Source organism: Taudactylus pleione, unplaced genomic scaffold (genome assembly GCF_031769625.1).
Source record: "Taudactylus pleione unplaced genomic scaffold, aTauple2 ptg001956l, whole genome shotgun sequence".
Lineage (NCBI taxonomy): Eukaryota > Metazoa > Chordata > Amphibia > Anura > Myobatrachidae > Taudactylus > Taudactylus pleione.
The window spans coordinates 1,141,608-1,163,174 of record NW_028286352.1 but is presented as its reverse complement, the minus strand read 5'-3'; the positions used below and the strand labels follow the sequence as shown (position 1 = coordinate 1,163,174).

General features: G+C 45.5%; 1 protein-coding gene across 2 annotated transcripts in view; it reads right to left on the bottom strand.

The window, feature by feature from the left end:
- Positions 1–21,567, bottom strand: part of FUT8 (fucosyltransferase 8) — a 233,275-nt gene that overhangs the window by 84,976 nt on the left and 126,732 nt on the right. The window lies entirely within an intron of this gene.

The window sequence follows — 21,567 nt, the reverse complement described above, 5'->3', positions numbered from 1 at the left end:
TACAGCCGGAGGTCATCGGAGCAACATAGTGTATAATGCAGGTCAAGTAAACAGATGTCTGATTAAAGGGGAGTCTGATAGAGACGTGTCAGTCCCCCCACTTCACACAGAGATGAGACATAGCTGAAACCTGCTCTGAAGTACTATCTTCACACACAGGACACTGGCAGACTCCAATCACACAACATGGGCTAGTCCATCAGAGAAAAAAAAAGGGATGGGGGTCAACTATCCACACACAAAGTACTCACATGAACTGCCAAGCACATTGTGATTCCCCGTAACATATAAGTACATTTTATTTTAGCCTAAGCATACCTAACACAATCAGTATTCAAATTAAGAAAATATTTTACACCCCATAAGTTGCATAACGTTTTCTGTCACCCAGGAATGGTTCAACTACCCAACTTCACTCAGCTCTGTTTGTCGGTATTACATACCGATTCCGTTATCAGACGGGATCCAGGCGGTTAGAATCCCGATGCCTGGATCCTAGCGTTCCCGCTAGGCTGTTTTAGCGGGGCGCGGCGCCCTGCCCTCCTCCTGGAGGGCAAAAAGCGCCCTGCCCTCACAGCCTGCGGGTGCCGTCTTCACCCGCGGGTCGCAGTGTCCCGCGGGTGGAGAAATGTGCGGTGACAGTGAACACTAGGATCCCAACAGGGTTTACATACCTACACTTGGTGGTCGTATGCTAACCCTCCCCTCTCTCCCTACCCTAACCCTCCCGCCTAGTGCCTAACCGTAACACCTAAACCTAACCCTCCCCCCCACCCCGCTACTTACCTTCGGCATCCCGGCGGTCAGGATGCAGACGCCTGGATTCTGACCGGTGTCTGTATTTTGACGCTGGTAATGTAAGCGTCATCATCCTGACCACCGGGATGCCGAACGCATACCATAACTATACATTATTAAGTACATGCTGGGTTGATTAAGGATGTAATGGGGTTTGCAGGACACACAAGAAAATATATGTAGGGGCTTATGTAACAGGGCGAGATTATGTAACAGGGCGAGATTATGTAACGGCGTGAGCTGCAGCCGCTGCGGAACATCCTGCGAGTCTTCTCGTATTTTTAAAGCGGCAATCATATTAAAGGTAAAACCAAGCTGCAGCACGCACCCTATTACATAACCCCCGTAACATTTCATTGTTTAGGATTCAAATAAATAATTAAGAAATCAAGCTTGTAAAAATCGGTCAGACGCCTAGCTGGCCACTCATAGGGTTCTGTGTCTGACATCACTCAGAAACATTACAATGGGACATAGGGCCTGATTCAGACCCGCTCGCGAGCGCTGAGCACTCGCAAGCGGGTCGATGTTGGCGCATGCGCACGAGGGAGCCGGCTCCGTCGTGCGCATGCGCAAGACCCGGATAGCGACGTCTAAGCTCTCCAGGGCTTGCGGCAGACGAGACCCTACCACAAGGGTCTCCTCGCAAGCCCGATGGTTACGATGGTCAAGACCATCGCGACCATCATCATGGCCGCTCGCTATAGCTGTGGGTGGTCACCCACAGCTAAGCGAGCGGCCGGTAGGCCGCTCAAAAAAAACAGAGGGATGGCCCTGATTCAGAGTGAGCGCTCTGTCAGAGCGTCCGGCTCTGAATCAGGGTCATATTTCCCAATTATCTGGACTTGGTCCCTGATAATTAGAATTTAAGTAAGGATCGTCCAAATGCATAAAACACCACATGCAGATACAGGGGCTCTGATTGGAGACCATCCTAGTGATGTACAAGAAGTGTTTTACTAACACAATCACTTTACTTCCGGGCTCAAGATCAGCCACTACACATAGCCGGTCTGCTCATTGAGCATGGGGGCCAGGATTTTGACCGCCGGTATTGTGTACCCCGGGATTATTATTATTATTATCAGTTACCATGGGAACAATGGTCTATTTTAAGTGTTCCTTTATTCATTTTAGGCTAAACACACACACACACCAAAAATGTCCAAGTACCAGTCTTACAATAAACCAATGTTACAGGATTGTTAACATTTCACCATGGAAAGACAAGTGACATAGCAGCTAACCTTATTACTAATTCATTCAAATATCCGGAGAAATGATTGACAGCACAGAATCATTTATCATTAAGTGCATCACTAAACATTTATAGCAGGAATAAAATAAAAAAAAACACTGTAAAATAAAACCTCACTTGTAAATGGCGCGCGTCCTTCATCTGCGTATTGATCAAATCGCAGACAAGAAATAATATGAATTATTCCATATGGCATCATTTGCAGCAAGATATATATTCCCCCCTTCTCTGTGGATAACACTATAACTGAATGCTACTTATAAAAACCTCATTCTAGTTTGCTGAAGAAAATTAATTGAAAGTCTTAGAAAGTCTGGGAATAGAAGTAACCTCTAGATTAGTGTTGCTGAGATCAATTTTAATTGTGCTGAGAAGCTCGGACGGGGAAAAAAAAAAAAAAAAAAGAAAAAACGTCCACAAATCTCATTACACAGTTATACTACAAAGCTAAACAGGCCGACGTACTGTACCAAGATATTCACTGAATAAAAGGGGAAGGTTAATACTCAGTATGCCGAAGTAATGATAGCAATGCACACCCTGGCGGAGTGGTGGGTGGCTTATGAGATAAGATGTACTGTTTTATCATCGTAAAGGTATAAGTGAACATTTACAGGGCTTGACAGCTTTTTATTAGACGCAAACTTAAGTCCTGAACACACAAAATGGTGCATTTAACACATTGCAAATGTCATGGTTACAGCAGGGCCGAAACTAGGATTTTTGTCACCCGGGGAAAGACGGTAATTTGGCGCCCTCCCTGGTAATTCCCTACAGCAGTGTCCCTATAGTAATGCCCCCTCAGTTAATGCCCCTGTAGTAGTGCCCATATAGTAATGCCCCCATTGAAATGCCCCTGTAGTAGGGCCCCTATAGTAATGTCCCTGTAGTAGTGCCCATAGCGTAATGCCCCTGTAGTGCCGCTACACAAAAAAACCCAAAAAACTAACAAACAATACTTACCTTAAACCCCGCTCCTACATTCCCCCGCCGCCCGGTTGTGCCTCGGAAGTATGGGAGAGACATCATGACGTCTCTCCCATAGTGCCCGTGGGGAGAGCCGGAAGCTGGAGTTCAGGAGAGAACTCCAGCCTCCGGCTACCGCAGCGCTGCAGGGAAGGAGCCGGGCGCCCGCTGGTAATAAAATTTCAGCGGGCGTCCGGCTTGGAGCCCCCCTGCAGGACCGGGCTGGAGAACATTGGCGGAGGGTGCACCTCCACCCCCCCATGTTGCGGCCCTGGTTACAGTACGTTGTTATTTTCGGTTCATTCATTTATTTATTCTGTTACATACACAATACACATTTAAACTGTGCACTGCACAACACAAACATACAAAATACTTTCATCTTAGGCAGTTTACAAAACTAATGATCGTATCTAATCACTTACTGGTAAAATAGAAATGACAGAAGTTCTGGTACAAGATTCCATAGAATGATTTATCTGCTGCATTAAGGTTAAAGTAAATAATTGGAAAAATATGCCGTATTATTGGAAGTGCTGCGGCGACGGTCGTTCCAATGTCACTAAATCCCAGAATACACGATATAAAGCGCACACACTATACAATTATTTATGAAATTAAAATAAAGACAAATAATGAAGTCGTAATTAGTGGGAGTGAACTTAGGTTGGCTATTATTATTATTATAATAATATTGATTTATATGTGCAACATAGATATATTTATATTAATATTTAATTATTTATTTTTATTAATTATTGTTTGATATTGTCTTATATAAATTATTTATTTATTGTATGAATGTGTATGTATTCATTATGCAATCAATTTTTGATGTAAGATATATTGAAAGATAGGATATATATTATATATATCAATTCTAACAGTTAAGTATTATACTGTCATTGAAAGAAAACTTCTCTGAATCAGTTAGGAAGTGAATTGAACTAAGTAAGCAATTAAGTAAATTCAGCTGACGGTGTTTATGGTTGATTAAGTCCCTATTTAAGGAATGGACAGAGATGGAGTACCCCTATCTTGAAAAAGCTCCCAGAAAGAGGAGCGAAACGCGTCGAAGGGGTTAACTACAGTGACCTAGCGCTATTATCTGGAAGTAATTTTATTGCCACCAAACGCCAAGAATCACTGCTCGCAGAGCCTGACCAGCGGACACCTAGGACCAAGAGAGAGCGATAACCAATATACCAATAGTGGGGCCACGTGATCACCACCTAATCCGGACCTTGGTCAGGTGTGTGCCTCACCAACAGCCGCCGCTCCATTCTACCATCACACAGGCTCAACCAGGCAGACACTCCGGCTGCCAAAGTAAGCGGCAATTCCCACACTTCCAGTGAGAATACGGGAACGCTATCAGCCTGGAATACCGGTCAGTACGTTTCAACTCTGCTTCGTACTGAGATCATCTAGCTGGAATTTTGGCTGTGAGAACAAGCGGCACCCTCTGTAGAATCAGTGAGGACACGAGACTACTACTAGATCACGGTGCCGGTCAGGTATTTGCCCCATATACAGCCGCTACTGTGCTCTGATTTTCAGAAGCGACTGTTGACATACAAATTAACATTGATCTTGCTGTATATCTATTTACAACTACAAGTACTGGCGCACTATAGGTCCCAGCCAGATATAGATTGACTGGAGAGGGATCACCATTGCGTATTTTATTGTGGGCCAAGTTGCCTTGGTGGATTTAGTGGCACATTTTTATCAAATTATAAAGAACCTTGGTACATTGCATCACAAGTCTGGATGCCGGTTTTCAGATAAATTCATTCGGCACCAGACACAGCTGATACATTGAGTGGATGAATCCAATTGTATCCAATCATAGATACATATATTCCAGTTTTATCGCTGTCACAGTAATTGTTACAACTTGTTGATTTTTATAGAGATATTATATCTTTTATTATGTAAATTTTTATGTGTACAATAAATATTTTGTGATTCAGAGAGGTTTTGTCACGTGGATCAATTATGTATATACTAATATACAGCAGCAGCAGCGCAACCTTTTTAATTGTTCTCCCAGCATAAGATAACATCTCTTTTAAATGCATCATACATGACAAACTATGAAAGAGTTATATACAATAGTACAGCTCATGATCATTAATCTCCCTTAAAAAAGTGTTTATTTATTCTAGTACCCAATTAACATTGGACATATTGAAGCTTCATGCACAGGACAAGCATGCTGAAAAGAGAGTAAACAGTCCTCCTATCTGATGTATCACTATCATCATATAATCTCATATTGGTGACACCGCAGCCTACCAATATACTATGACAGTAACACTACTAAGGTACGTCATGAGCCAAGTAAACTTCCCCCTACCCGATAATACATAGCACAAATCACTGAGGAAAAAGAATTACTGCTCACCGCAATGTATTAACAGAGCTATTCATATTCTCCTTCCGTAGTCTAGAGTAATTTGATAATCCTTTTTAACTCCTCTTAAAATCCAGTCCGAGGCTATAAAGCTAAACATTTCTATCAACAAAAGCGCTTTCAGCTCCCTATCAATGAAGAGACTTGGGTGGAAAATCCTTCGGCTTCTTTGTGAAGCGGTGGAGAACGTGGGCTGCCTGAGCAGAAACGTGCCTTCCACAAAGAATCAATCCAATTTCTTGATCCTCAATAATCTTTTTTCTGCTCATTAAAAATTACATGAAGGACACTAGCAGTCACCGAGAGAACACTTCTGGCTGAAAGGTCAGAGGAGACGGGCGAAAACATTTTTATTTTTTTTACCAGGTACTCAATCAAAAAGATTCCCATCAGGAAAACATTTATGAGGAGCAATGTAATGAGCATGGAAAATTAAACCGAAAAGGTTTATAACGAAAAAAAAAAAAAAAAGTATTACTGCTGTTTTGTAGGAGATCATATTTTATGCAGCCAGATGCAAAACACCCGACATAACCTGTACCCTCTAAAATATTCACGGTGATAGATAAAATGATCATAAACACCAGGAGGGAGAGGTATTTTAACTTCAAGAGAGGACAAGTGGAGGCAGTGCCCAGAAACGTAAAGTGTCAGACACCACTGCTCTCCAAGTATCATCACTGCACTGTTTGGGTGGACATCTCACAACACGATTGGCACCGTGCACTTGTTCTATCGGAGAGAAAGCTGCTGTAAACCCCGTCATAGCCTGTCTTTGGTTTCAGAGTGTCTTCATTCCATGTTCTTCAACAGGTGCAAGGATAAAATGTGATCACACAAATAGATTAGTTATACCCCTTTTACACCAGAGCAAAAACCTGGGTTTTTGCTGGGTCTATCCTGGTTGCAGCTCAGTGTACAAGGGTCCCTGAAAAATAACCTGGGTCAAGTGACCCAACAATCCAACCCAGGCAGCTACCAGGGTTGGACCCAGGATGGACCCGGATAATTGTGCAGTGTAAATGGTGCGACCCGGGTTATCCGACCTGGAGCATGCCTAAAATGAGCTGATTGGTGGTTGTGGAGCAGTCACCTCCCACTTTTTATGACCTCACAGGTTTAGAAGGACAGACCTGGGTTCAGTGTGAATGGGACTGACCTGGGAATAACCCGAATTGAAAGTGCAGTGTAAATGGGGTCTGACCTGGGTTGGAACCATGTCCAAAAACCCAGGTCGGACCCGGGTTTTTGGTGGAAATTAGGTATTACTGAGAAATAGGTGGTGTAAGACAGGTTCCTGAATCTACCGCAATTGTGGTTCCTGTTACTTTGTACATTTTTGGTTTAAAGTGAGACACTACTAACTTGTGCACACCACGGATTATCACGTCAGAGCAACATCGCTCCTTACTGTGTGCCCCTATGAGCATGCGAGGTACAAGGAGCAATGTTCGGCCTGATATGTACCATCTTTACCAGTGTTCCCACGGCATATTGCGGCCTTCGCTTTTAATTGAATTGCCACCTAACAGTCAACCAAAGCATTACACTGCAGCAAATGATGCGAGTGCTATCGGTGTTGGAACGATATCATGCAGGATTGGATAAAAAAACAGAGCTCCCAAGTGTCCTGACTTTCCCGATAGGAGGACCTGCTCCTCGGATCATGCACTCAAGGAACGTGGGGCACCCGGTGATTGGGTGACACCCATGTGTAGAATACAACAACGCCTCCTTCTCATGCACCCCTGGCAATTTTTAAAAACTAAAGCTGGGTACACACTATAATACCTATAGTACAATATATCATTCCAACGGGGATCAGAATGATATTTCGGACGGATTGTTTAGTGTGTACGCCCGATAGCGCGTGCACGCCGGTCGTTCATCGCTTCGTCCCATCTGCTGCTCTGCACAGACGCCATGGTGCTACATGCAGCATGTAGCGGAACATTGCTCGGTCAGACACTGGACCGTGCAGCCCCCCCCCAATTGAGACTGCTCTGCCGGAATCAGGATGGTCGGGAGGTATGCCAATGTAAGATGATTTACAATGTTGTGTATTTATATATTCAACTTACACACTATATATTATTCCTTCTGGCTAAAAAGTAAAATTAACTTATTGACTTATTAACAAAGCAATATTTCGTTTTGAATAGGAGACTATTCTTACAAAAGACAGGAAAAAGAAGAGGGCTTAGGCATTCTTCGAAAAAATGCAATTTACAGAGGCTTATTTTTTTTAAAACTTATTTAGATTTTAAAATAGAAACCAGACAACAGAAGATTAGTGCTGAACAGAGGAGATGTAGCTGCAATGAGATTAGAATAATCATGCCTTTTCACTCTAAAAACAACATTAGTTTAAGACCTTTTCTTCTAACCTCTGAGAAGGGACGCTGGGTCTCAGACAGATGCTAATGAGATGCTCTTCTGCAGGTGTTCCGCTGTAAGGATGGGGGCATCGGTAGTTACTCAAAACCTGAACAGAAATATTTTTAGATACAAGTACTGTATCCATAACAGGAAGTGATAGTTCCAGGTTTTCAATGGAAGCTTAGAAAATATTTTATGGGCAAAAGACGACACTTCTATATAGCTAACTCCTGCATCACTCACACCAGTGCCGGATTTCCTAGGGGCACCAGTGGCAGGGGGGCGGCACAGCAGTCTCCCTGCATTAGAGCTTTCCAGTGTCCCATTTGAGCAGCGGCTACAAAGACTATATCTCCCAGAGTGCATCAGGGAGAGTCTCTGGAGCGCATGTGCAATCCAGGAGCCCGGAAGTTCAGCTTGGTATCAGGGGGAGCTTCGGGTGCGTTCGCATGTGCAATCCGGAGGAGGCTTTTAGTCCATGACGGGCAAAAGAGACTATCTGACACGATTGTGAACAGTCGGCTCTGGGTGCTGTGTACAGAGCTGGTTTGTGAACTGTTCAAGCAGAACAGCTGCGTGGGGGCGTCACACAATAGGAGGGCACAGTGCGGTCACCGCTATTGGGACTGGTCAGGAAAAATCACAAAACTTTATTGAATATCTGCAGGGACCAGTTTCGATTGTAGCGAAGCTGGGGTCCTGGGCCTTTCTGGAAGGTATGCCTCTGAGTTGTATTTATAGGTCTATATCTTAATCCAAGATCTAACACTTTTCCTACATTTTCCGAGATGATTTAAGAAAAGCCTTTTCCCTTTTTATCTTCGGGCATGTACCATTCTCATCATATTTTTCTGGGTTTTGGAGATGTAAGCTTTATATTTATATTAATAATCCGCTAACATCTGTCCCGTTTCTGATGTGCACAGCAGTTATATAGCTTTGGAAAAAGCTGGTCAGCGCAGTTTTTATAAGTCGATATGATAAAACGCCTCTAAGCTGGGAGCAGTACACGCCCCCTCCTGCACCATGGACCTGATTCAGAGTTTCAACGTTATGCCAATATTTCCGCAGTTCAGCGATAAATCGGTAAACCGCGCGTGCATCATGGTACATTACTGTAGTCACTCGCAGAATGAGTGAAAGTTAGGGAGCGTTTGGAGGAGGTAACAGGGAGTGGTTGCAAAGAACGTAGGCGTGTCGCAACCATTTTTGGGGCATGTCACAAACATGGCCCCGGCGTCTCAGTCTACACGCCCATTGTGCGCGACCATAGGATTACTAAGAACTAGGGATGGTGCAGGCTTGGATAGGTTTGAATTTTTCCGCCAAAAAAAAAAATCGGGTCTCAGAGGGGCAAAACGTCATCTTTCATGGACAAACATCATTCCTGGACAAAAGTCCATGAAAGATGATGTTTTGCCTCTTTCTGAGACCCGATCTTTGGTGGGAAAAATCTGAACTTGCCGGGAAAATTCAAACCTATGCAAGCCTGCACATTAGAACTTGGATTGTTGACTGATCTGCGCCCGATGCTGCATCTTTATACGCCATCGGCTGGATTTGCAAAGTGGCCGGTGGGCGTCTCAGTACAAATACGGGCAGCTGTGACATTTGTATATTTTTCGCACAGTCACGGAGTACAAAGCCGCAATCGCGGCGGGATTTGCATACATCTCTGTATCAGGCCCTCCATCCATTGTGCTTAGTAGCGTCTGTCAGGCGCTTTGCTGTATTTTCTCAATGTGATCTTGCTAGCCCTGGTTTAATCACCCAGACATCAGCTCCCGGAGATGATTTCTGGATTTCTCCCCGGATATTACTTCCTGTGGTTTATTTGATCTTTCAATCCTTACATAACAAGCATTTGGCAAGCTGGACCAGTCATTTATAATATTTTTTTATTATACAGTTTGTTGTCGGAGTTTCATTTTATGTCTGTATTGTACAAACATATGGTATTTTTAATTTGTTGGGTGCATGAGTCATTTAGAACTATTGCAATAAACTGTGTGCATCTACGCCAGCAATAGGAGGCTGTACAGCTAATATAACAAAAAGTTCATGTTTGTCTGCAGTATGTATAGTGTTAACTCTAGCGTTATACAATCGGGAAGCCGGCTACCTTAATACCGGCAGCTGGCTACCCGACTGTCATATCCCGGCGAGGGTGAAATGCCAGGCGTCTAGATGTAGACGCCTGACATTTCCCCGACACCGGGAGACTGGCATCCGGCATCCCAAACGAAGGGATGCCGGGCCCCGCGAGCGGACAGCCGCGAGGGAGGAGGGTTAGGGTTAGGCACCCCCGGGGGGACTTAGGGTTAAGCACCCCCCGAGGTTTAGGCAGCGGGGAAAGGGGGGTTAGGGTTAGGCACTTGGGGGGGGGGGAGGTTAGGGTTAGGCACCCCTAAGGAGGGTTAGGGGGTTAGGTTAGGTTAGTCAATACTTGCGGCCGGCGGTATTTCATACCGATTCCATTCTAGCACCCTACCCTGCCCTTGTCACAACACGTGCAGTTCCTCTTTCCTGCCTCGGGTGTCGCTCTCTGCTCTGGTGCTTCTAGCACACTCTGGTCTATACTGTACCTCAGCAGCAGTTTCGTTGAATCCGCTGAGTGTGCTAGAAGCACCAGAGCATAGAGCGACACACAGAAAAAAAATGGTGTTTTGCCATCGCCAAAACAAGGAACCATAAGTACCTCAATAAACTGAACAAACTGCTATGGTGTGGAGAGCTACCAACACCTGTCTCTTAGAGCCATGATAAACAGTTTGCGAAATGGAACACATTACTAACATTGTGAAAAACTCTTGATAAAAGCTTGAAATAATAATAAATGTATTTATAGCACTGTTTTGTTTTCTCCAATAGGATTCACAAAGCTTTTAGTATTGTCCATACACATGTACTTCTAGCAAAATCAGCTTTCCCAGGTCTAGCAGTGGTGCGCAATGTCCATTAATACCTCCCGAGTGACCTCCACATACCATCCCGATTTCCCTCTAATAATTAAAAAGTAATTACAATACATAGTAGTTCATACTTTTTTTAAAATTCCTGCTACCTATTTAAATTATTAGGTACAATCTTATTTAACATATCATGCTGTTAAAAATATAATCAGGGACTTTCTAGACCGCAGAGAGAATGACGTGCTTACATGCACCTATGTGTCAGTAAAGTGTCCCTGGATATAATATTTAGATCAGAGCTACATAATTATGGTTCTCTGTGCGGAATACGTTATTATTGTAAAGGTGCCCACACACATGGCGATATTTTACCCGATCTGGCCGATTCCGACACATTGGAACGACTGATCGTGTAAAATATGGCCAAATCGTGACGAAATCGTGAGTCCCCACTCACGATCACGATGCGATGGGCGTCCCCGCAGGTCGCACATCGTATCTTCAGATCTGCCATACTGTAGGGCAGATCTGACAATCTCAAGTCAGGATGCACTGGAGTACGGTAGTTAAAAGTGTGTCCAATTGGCAGCATTTTCAGACCAAATCGTGTGCAGGACTGCCAGGGAGCTCCCGGGGAGAGTTCAGGGGGAAATCGTACACATTGTGTGATTGAGATCACATCGGTATGTGTGTGGGCACCTTAAGTAGCACTGAATATTTACTTCAACAAATGAAAGCAAGCCCAACTTATAAAGATTGAACATTTTCTATGGCGGAAAAAAGGCATATGGTCTAAAAGTATCATCACACTAAAGCAATCAACACATGATATAAAGATAAAATGAAGAACAATTCTATAAAAGAAACTTCAATTAAGATTAAATGGTGCAAGAGTTCCCTCTATATTGGTAATATACGTCAGGAACCCTTGGATAGTAAGATTATGCACTGTATAATATTAATCTGAAGTTGCCTTCACAGAAGACCTGTGTTTCCTATTGAGTTTCTTTAGGCCAACTAAGTAAAGCTACAGGTGTGTCACATATCTATCCTCCGTGCGCTACAAGTCGCGCTACACATAACTCATGTGACTCGATAGCACCGAGCGTCTTTCGTGCGACTTTTTACCTTCAAATGTGTCTTATTTGCATAGCGGGTGAATCTGTTTGCAAAACATTACGTTAGTGTTACAGCCGCTGACACTAACACTAACGTAGTGTTTGCACATGCAGATATACCCACTGTCACACACAGAGCGTCTTTTTACCTTCAAATGCATCTTATTCGCACAGCGATGCGAATAGTTAGCACAAGCAGCTTCTGCTGATAAAAATGATATGCAACATGCCTATGAAAACAAAATGCACGAAAAGACGCTCAGCACTACAGCACTACGCAACGCCTTGGTGCGACTAAAAGGGCTGTTTAGTGCTCAAGTAGGCTAGATGTAAGGGGACCCATCTGTACTGTAGGTTTCTGATAGCTGAATCGATCAATGGACATCAGGATCCCTATATGCACAGTACACAGTTATCACTAATACCTGAATGATAAATGCCATTGAGGCGACTTTTTTAAATGCACTTTGTCGGCACGATTGTGCACACACTGTATTTGTGGCACAATATCGTCTCATCGATGTTGAGAGACTATCTGGCAAGATAGTGAACAACAGTCGGCCCTGGGTGTTGTGTACAGAGCTGGCCTGAGAGCAGTTCAAGGAGAACAGCTGCGCGGGGGCGTCACACAATAGGAGGGCACAGTGCGGTCACCGCTATCGGGACCGCCCCCCCAACCCCCTCAATATTTGAGTTGTCCGAGCACGGCCTACAAATCAAGCGATGAAGCGTCTTTGTACGCAACCACTTTAAGCGAAACTCCCAGAAGACACAGAATTTCTGTGCGTCTGATTATCGACCCCCGCTGTCACCGTCCAGGGACGACCAACACATTTCAGACCTATGCCCTACCTCACAACATCGGCAGGTGGTAATCGGGGACAGGGCCGTGGCCAAGGCTGAGCCCCCGGCTGGTGTTTTTATGGATGTACCACCCAACCTACCGCTAACTAGGATGGACATCCTGATTGCTGGACAGTCCCCTGAAATCGGCACAGCCCCTGCCGATAATCGGGATGGGTTGGTACACCCATTAACCAAAAAAAATAAAACCATGGATTTTGGGGCCACGAAAATCAGCAGATCGCTTCTTTACGGAAAGTGTTCATACATTGTCCATGTAGTGAAAGCTACAATAACCCTTAAGAAAAAAATATTTTTTAACTGCAGTCATCTGTAAACATTTTACACGTGCAGTTTTTATTTTTTACACCATTAAGCAAAAACATCTTCAATTAAAAAAAAAAAAATCAAAAATTTTTTTTCAGCGACATCACATCATTTTGATACTTTAGAATGATACAAAACTGTATTATGATACATTGTACGTGCTTTCAAAAGATTTAAGACACATTTCTCAGCACAATATACTTTTTCTTAATTTAATACACTTAGATGATATGTATCACGTAAGGAAGGTCCTGCAAGGCTAGGAAGTGCTGGAGTATAAAAGGAGCTTATTGATTGGCCCTTCAGAAGGTGTCATGGTAACAAGCAACATCTCAACTGAGTGATGTCAGTGGGAGAGATTTCGGCTCTGTTAGAGCCGAAATCTCTCTGGGGCTTGCGGCAACGAGACCCTACCACAAGGGTCTCGATGCAAGTCTGATGGTCGCGATGGTCTTGACCACCGCGACCATCTTCCTGGCCGCTCACTATAGCTGTGGGTGGTCATCCACAGCTATGCGAGTGGCCAGGAGGCCGTTCTAAAAAAAAATAGCCCGGCCCTGATTCAGAGCGAGCGCTCTGACAGAGCATCTGGCTCTGAATCAGGGCCAGAGAGCCAGACACCCTGCAGGAGAAGATCAGAGACATAGTATGCACAGACATAAAAAATTAGCAGACTTACAAAAATGTAAAATAAAACGGTTATAATTTAAAATCACAAAAGAATAAAGACAGATTCTTTCAAGTGCCCTCTCCAGGAGGTGGCCACCACATCGGTGTTGTGGGGGACGGGGTGGCTTAGCAGGGCGGGCAGTGCGGAGAAACATGACAGGCGATCGAGTCATTGGCGGCCATGCCTCTGCTATACATTGCCGCACAGCTGTGATTACTGGCATTGTATTCAGTGCAAATTGTGTCACCAAGCTGCCAGAACCACCAACTTCACTCGGGCAAGTGGTTGGCAGCGGGCGGCTCCGGGAGACTTACCCAATTTTCCTGTCGTCTGTGAGAGCCACCCAAGATTCATAAGTCTCCCCAACGTCCAGGGAGAGCAGGTATGATTTAAAGTATGGAGAAAGTATAGATAAGCAAAAAGTTGCTCCAATTGAGCACATGTTCAGAACTTATAACACTACCTAACAGTGCTCATTCTAGCACCCTGCATCTGTTAAAACCCATGCAGTTCCTCTTTCCTGCCTGGGGTGTCACTCTCTGTTCTGGTGCTTCTAGCACACCAACTGCTGAATCTCAGCAGTTTGTTGCATTAGCTGAGTTTGCTAGACGCACCAGAGCAAAGAGCGACACCCCAGGCAGGATATAGGAACTGCATGGGTTGTGAGTGACAGGAGCAGGGTGCTAGAATGACGACTACCTAAGATACAATGCAGTTCTATGGGAGCATGCATGATGTTCAGGGATGCTGAGAAAGGTGTACAAAATACCCGGGCCGCTCTGGGGCCTCGAAGTGCATGTTAGAAAGCCCCTCGATAGCCACACCCTCACATATTACCGAAGGCCTGACCAATCTGTTGATGACCTTGATTGTGTTAGGAGTGGTCATTGAAAGGGTCCATCAAATTGTTGTGACATTGCCGCCATCTTACAATGCCTTGCGATAATATGCAACCATGGTTTCAAGCCCATTTGATGGTTTAAACCACTGATGGCGCAGTTGTGCGCATGCACAGTAGAGTTGTTTTGCACATGCGCAAAGGATCACTGGCGATGGGTCAGTGTTTTTTTCCTGTGAAAAAGAAACATGCAATAGTGGCATAGAAAAAAAGCATGTCATTTTGCCAACCAGTGCAATACTGGCATTGAATGGCTGGCAGCATGGTTGATGGTCAGCATTACTGCCTCACAGCTCTGAGGTCTTGGGTTCAATTCCCATCACAGCACTGTGTGGTGTTTGTATGTTCTCCCCATGCTTGCGTGGGTTTCCTCAGAGTACTCCAGCTTCCTCTCACAAGCCAAAAATATATACCGGTAAGTTAATTTGTCCCTACAAAATGTAATCCTAGTGTGTAGGTGTGTGAACATATGGCAGGGAACATAGATTGTTAGCTGCACTGGGGCAGGGACTGATGTGTAAGGCTAAGTGCTCTCTGTAAAGGGCTGTAGACTGTGGGCCTGATTCAGAGCCGGACGCTCTGATCAGAGCGCTCGCTCTGAATCAGGGCCCTCCTCCATGAAAATGGAGCGGCCTCCTGGCTGCTTGTATAGCTGTGGGTGACCACCCACAGCATATGCGAGCGGCCAAAAAGATGGTCGCGATGGTCTTGAACATCGCGACCATCGGACTTGCGACGGAGACCCTGCGGTAGGGTCTCCCTGCCACAAGCCCTGGAGTGATTTTGGCTCTATCACTCCCACTGACATCACTAGTGATGTCAGTGGGGCCGGCTTCAGACGGTAGGCGTTCCCATGGGAACGCCTCCGTCTGGCAGGCACGCCCCCGGCACGCCCACCAAAGGGGGCGTGCTGTCAATCAACATCGACAGCACGCCCCCTTTGGTGCGAGACCCGGAGCGATGGAAAGCCCGTCGCTCCCCGGGTCTCGCGCATGCGCACGACGGAGCTCCCTCGTACGCATGCGCAGTGGGGAACATTGACCCGCTTGCGAGCGTACTGCTGCTCGCGAGCGGGTCTGAATGACCCCCTGTGTGCGCTATATAAATAACTGGTAATAAACTAATAAATAAAAGCATCTCTATGCAGTTTTTTCATAGACAATGAGTACAGACCATAGCGTGGGTTTGAGCAACAAAATGTAACATATGATAAATTTAATTCATAGCTATGAACTTAACACTGTAAGGGGTACTGTATATTTAGTAAATGTCGGTTTGTCAATGATTGGCGGCTTTGACTGATTAATTTAAAAAAAGTAACTGGAACCAATGCTAGACGAACTTGATTCCTGTTGGCATTTGAAAACTATTGGTCAAAGCTGCTTATTATTGGCATCTTTGAAAAAAAAAAAACACATTTAAGTATTAGTCTTCCTGGACATGTTCGCTTTATTTGAAACAATTACTTATATCATATAGTGTATATTCTAGCACCCTGCATCTGACTCAACCCTTGCAGTTCCTCCTTCCTGCCTGGAGTGTCACGCTCTGCTGTGGTGCGTCTAGCACACTTTGGTCTGTATCTGAGCAGTTTGTTGCATCAGCAGAGTGTGTTAGAAGCACCAGAGCAGAGAGCGACACCCCAGGCAAGAAAGAGGAACTGCACGGGTTGTGACAGCTGCAGGGGTGCTAGACCATACACTGGGTAAGAAGTTAATATTACAGTGTGCATACACTGGTCATATTCATAGCTTTATATAGCACTGTTATTGGTGGAACAGTTTAGATGTTGGGCTGGACAATTTCTCCTTTGCCCTGAGCAAGAGTCATATTATTCCCTTGGCCTTATGTACTCATGTACATACAGTCAGGTGCATAAATATTGGGACATTGACAGAAGGGAAAATGCCCCAAGAACAAGCAGGAACTGAAGACATTTGCAGTAGAGGCCTGGCAGATGCGTTCCAGACTTCAGGCTGTAATTGCCTGCAAAGGATTTGCAACAAAAAGTATTAAAAAGTGAAAGTTAGATTTAGGATTGTTTAGTTTGTCCCATTACTTTTGGCCCCTTAAAAAGTGGGAGGAACATATAGAAACCGTTGTAATTCCTACACCGTTCACCTGATTTGGATGTAATTACCCTCAAATTAAATCTGAAAGTCTGCAGTTAAAGCACATCTTGCTTGTTTCATTTCAAAGCCATTGTGGTGGTGAATAGAGGCCAAAATATGAAAATTCTGTCAATGTCCCAATATTTATGCACCTGACTGTATATCATAGTATTCTTACCAAATTTACAAACGTAGAGGGAACAAACATTAACACACACGATTATACAGTGCATAGGAACAAAAACTCCTGTGACCGACTTGGTTGCTCCATCCCAATGAAATGTTATTGCTAACAATTGCCCAGAACAGGTTTGAAAAACAATTCTGTAGCCTCAAAGAATATGTGGTGACTATACAGGCTTCTCAGAGGAATTAAAACAAGAGATATGGTAAGAACTTACCTTTGTTATCTCTGTTTCTACGAAGTCCATAGGGTCCACAGGGTTGACCTTGGGGTATAGGTTGGGAACCAAATCCGGGCACCACACAGTTAAAGCTTTTAGCTCCCAGGATGCACTTGGGTCCACTCTCCCTATAACCCCACCCCCAGCCAGAGGCACCTCAGTTTGTAAGTAGCCAAAGGCCGGAGGAGGATAAAAAAAAAAAAAAAAGAGAGAAAACTGGAACACTCGATAACCATACTCACAGAAATGGGAGACGGAAAACCGGTGACCAGTCACACAGCCCATTTGAAGCCAGGTGCGTCAGGGCGGGCGCCCTGTGGACCCTATGGACTTCGTAGAAACAGAGATAACAAAGGTAAGTTCTTACCATATCTCTTGTTTTCTACTTCAGGGTCCATAGGGGGTCCACAGGGTTGACCTTGGGGATGTCCCAAAGCAGTTCGACCAAGGGAGGGGACGCTCCTGTGCTGAGAGGAGAATCCGCCGCCAAAAAGGAAGCATCCTGAGAGGCAAAGGAAAACAATGCCCAGAACCTTAAAAAGGTGTGGACAGAAGACCACGTGGCCACCTAGCAAGGCAAAACAGCCAAGGCGCCACAGCGAGCCACCCACGAGGGTTACATGGCCCGAGAAAAAACAAGCAGCAACAACAGAAAGGCCTACCCATGGGTAGGCCCCTGAAGAAGACATACGAGGCCGTCCAACCAACATATGGCCATAGGCCGGCCATCCTTTCCTGTTAAAACCAGAAATCTCAGACCACCAATAAGGAGTCCGATTTCCGTCAGGAACTTGAATGGATCACATAAATCCACAGAGGCCGGACCACAGTCAATGAGGCCACACCAGCCGAGAGGACTGGGGACTGAATGGCCGCACCATAAGTTCCAGAATAATATGGAACCTGAAAATCACTAAGAAGAAACACAGGGTGAGAGCAACTCACACCCTGACAAGATGCCCTCCAGAAGAGGGAGCCACATGTGAACGCTCCCAATTCCGACACTCACCTGGTTGATATAAACTCCCTGATAGAAAGAGAGAAAGCCAAAGCAATAGACCATGTAATGGCTATCACAACCAGCGGTTCCATTAACTTTCCCCGGAGTTAACGAAGAACCACTCCTAACTCCCAAGGAGTCCCTAGGGAGGACAAATGGAGGCATAATCCAGAAAACACTCCAAAGGATGAACTGGATATCAGAGCGGAGCAATTCCATAACCTAATCATACTGACAGTGTAGAGATCTGCACTGTCAGGAAGGCCAGGCCGAGGGTGAAACCCAAGCCAGCCGGAAGGAATGCCAGAATATCTGGAAATCCTGGACACCAGAGGATCGTATCGATAGGTATAATACCATAAGAATTATGGCTGCCACAGTTTCTGGTAGGTCCCAGCAAAAGCTGATCCATGTGCTCCAATCATTCCAACGATGACAAAGCCATGGAAGCCGTAAGACCACTGTAGGGACGTAGTCAAAGACAAACGACCCAGGACCAAGGCAAACCCCAGGACCCTGAGACAACAGGTCTGGGTAGTGAAGCATCAGGAATGGAGTATCGATGGAGAGTATGCGAAAAACCAAGTACCCCTGACATCTGGGGCAATCAGGAGCCACCAGCAGGAAAGCATCTCTGTCTCGATTGAAACACTTCCCTCGAGGAAGAATGGAGACTGGAGAACACAGGTACGTAAATTGGAAGAACCCCTTCACCGACAGAGTCACTGAAGGTTGCTTCAGAATCCCCAGAGTTGGACTGTAACACCATAGTGTGATAGAGTCAGAAGGCCATGAGTGTCACCTCAGGAGGGCCCCCCCCTGCTCACCAGGAGATGAAACCTCTCTTGGGGAAGAGACTAGTCCCCGGGATGCACGTCGTAACGGCTGAGGACTCCCGCTTCCCAATGGAGAGCACCTGAAATGAACACTGTCGAGATGGTCGGGAGGAGATCCTCAGACAATGTCCGAATGTATGACATACCTGACATTGCCACCCAACGAACAGTATTGCTAAAAAGGAAGCCACTGTTCTGACCCTGTCGGACTGAACTTTTTCAGGTTCACCGGGAAACAATGGCTATGCCAGAGTGAAGGCCCAAGACAGGCTAAAGTTCCAACAAGTTAATTGACAAGGTGGAATCGACAGACATCCAATTGCACTGAAATGGATGCGAACCAGACACTGTCCTTAGCAAAGAATACCCTGGACGAGATGGTCATAGTCACCCGAAAAGGGACAGACTTGCCTCCGGGGAGAGCAGCATCATTTGAACAGTGATCAGACAGAAAAAAACTTGTTCCATCTGGAGATAAGCCAATTATGGAAAGGTCTGGAATGGAACTAAGCCCATTCCACCCTTCCAAAGGCAGACACTGAATAGTGGACCATGCATCCCAGAGTGCAAAGACATATGTCGACTGCGCAGACATCCATGTACTCCTAATGGAAGAGTGGAGATGCCGTCTTACGCCAGAAGAATTCTCAGATTCTCAGAATCCAGCAGGGCTCCTAGGTGAAGAATACCCAGAGAGGGATGCAGGGAGGACTTTTTCCCCATTGATTAAACTTCTGCACCCTGAAGAAGCCACAGTCAACCTGACCCGGCTGTAAAGTACCCCAGTGATCCTGCTAAGAGCAGGAGGCAATCCAGGTACAGGAGCATTGGGATATACTGAACAGAAGAACTGTCAGAAAATCCAAAATGCTGGTAAACCCCTGTGGGGCTGAGAACAGTCCCAACAGGCAGAGCCCGAAAACCGTAAGTGCTGTGATACAGCAAACCTCAGTCCATGCTGAGGCAAGGTCTCTGTAAGTGCCCATAGGCACGCGTCCTGTATATCCAGTGATACCATAAAGTCCCCAGGTTCCAAACATAGTATGATGGAGCATAGGGATTGCCTCCTGAGCCCAGGTAGCTTTAGGAACTGGTTCAGGGAATTGAGACAGAGAATAGGCCAAAGAGGACCATTCAGCCACCGCACCAGAAAGAAAGCAGAACAACCAGTCCCTCGCTGAGAAAGTGGGGATGGCCCAATTAGCTCCGCTTACCCCAACAACTGTATAGCTTTCTGGATTCGTAAGGCCCTGTTCGGGTCCGAATAAGGGCCTGCGTACCATCACATGGAAATAGGCCGCCTGAGCAAAGAGGGCGTACCCTCCTACCCACGTAGCCGCAGCAACTAGACACTAGTACCGGGCGAACTGAGAAAATCGCCATCTCCCAGTGGTAGGCCTGTCTCGTCATGCTGACGATATATCCGTAGGTTCAGAAGCAGGATCGGCTGGCAGTCCAGGCCTGCTCGGTTGAAGAAACAGACCTTTAGGCTGACCCAGAGGACAAAAAGACTTAATAGACTTAGTCTGAGGCCCTGTAGTGGGCATAGCTGAAGGCGGGAAATTTGTACTGCCACTGTCAAGGTCAGGACCCAACAAGATCTACCCTATAGATGGTATCTGCACCTCTGCATTCCCAGAGCGCAGCCATAGGGTATTACGGAGGATACCGTCGCAGGCGGAACTCTGAAAGTTAGGAGACTGGTATCCAATATAGACATGTCCACCTATGACAACTGCATATATTACATGAGCGACCAAATACATTTGAACCCCAGACGTGTTGGTGGGGAAAAAACATTACAAATGCATCAGCTCAGTATGCAATAGTATTAACCAACCATGCTATAGCCATGGTAGGATGGGTAACAACCCCTGAAAGCGAGTATACTGATTTCAGGCAGAGTTACCACCTACGGATCAGAAGAATCCGACCACGCAGGAATGGGATGCATAGTAACGTCTGTAATCTGACGAGTAACACGCCCATCCACCCCATGAGGGGCTCGTGATGACCCTCAGGGAATTTGGGACAGGAGGCCAAACACTGTTGTAATACCTCATAACTGACAACAGCCAGAGTCCCGCCATGCGATCCCCCCGCTAGTCAGCAACAGGGAACCAGAAGGCACGCAATACTGAGGGTGTATGATACAGGTGCAGGTCAACATTCACTCTAACCAGAATGGACCTGCCACCAGCCCAAAGCAGGGATAATAATACTTGAAATAGGCTTCCCCCCGTGTAAGAGGGAAAGAGCCCAAAACAGTATCCAGTTCACGCAGAGCCAACTGGGAAGTAACCACAGGGCGTCAACCACGCCAATTTGCGCCTTCTGTATCCATGTGGTTCCTGTGTTTTCTAAAAGTACTGTAACCCTAAACTAGGATGGAGAAAGTTTATATCTGGTTCCATCTTTTAACTGCAGTGTGATTGGTTAGTGGACAGCCCCAGCTCTCATTCAGCCAATTACACTGCAGTTCTAGTCTATCTACAGTAGTAATAAGAATCAGTGTCAATTATATTAATGGGTTAGCACCTGTAATTATCACTTAAAAGCAGGGAAGTGCATTTATTTTTCTATGCATGTCCTATTTCATAGCATATTGTTAATTTAAGTGGAGTCCGT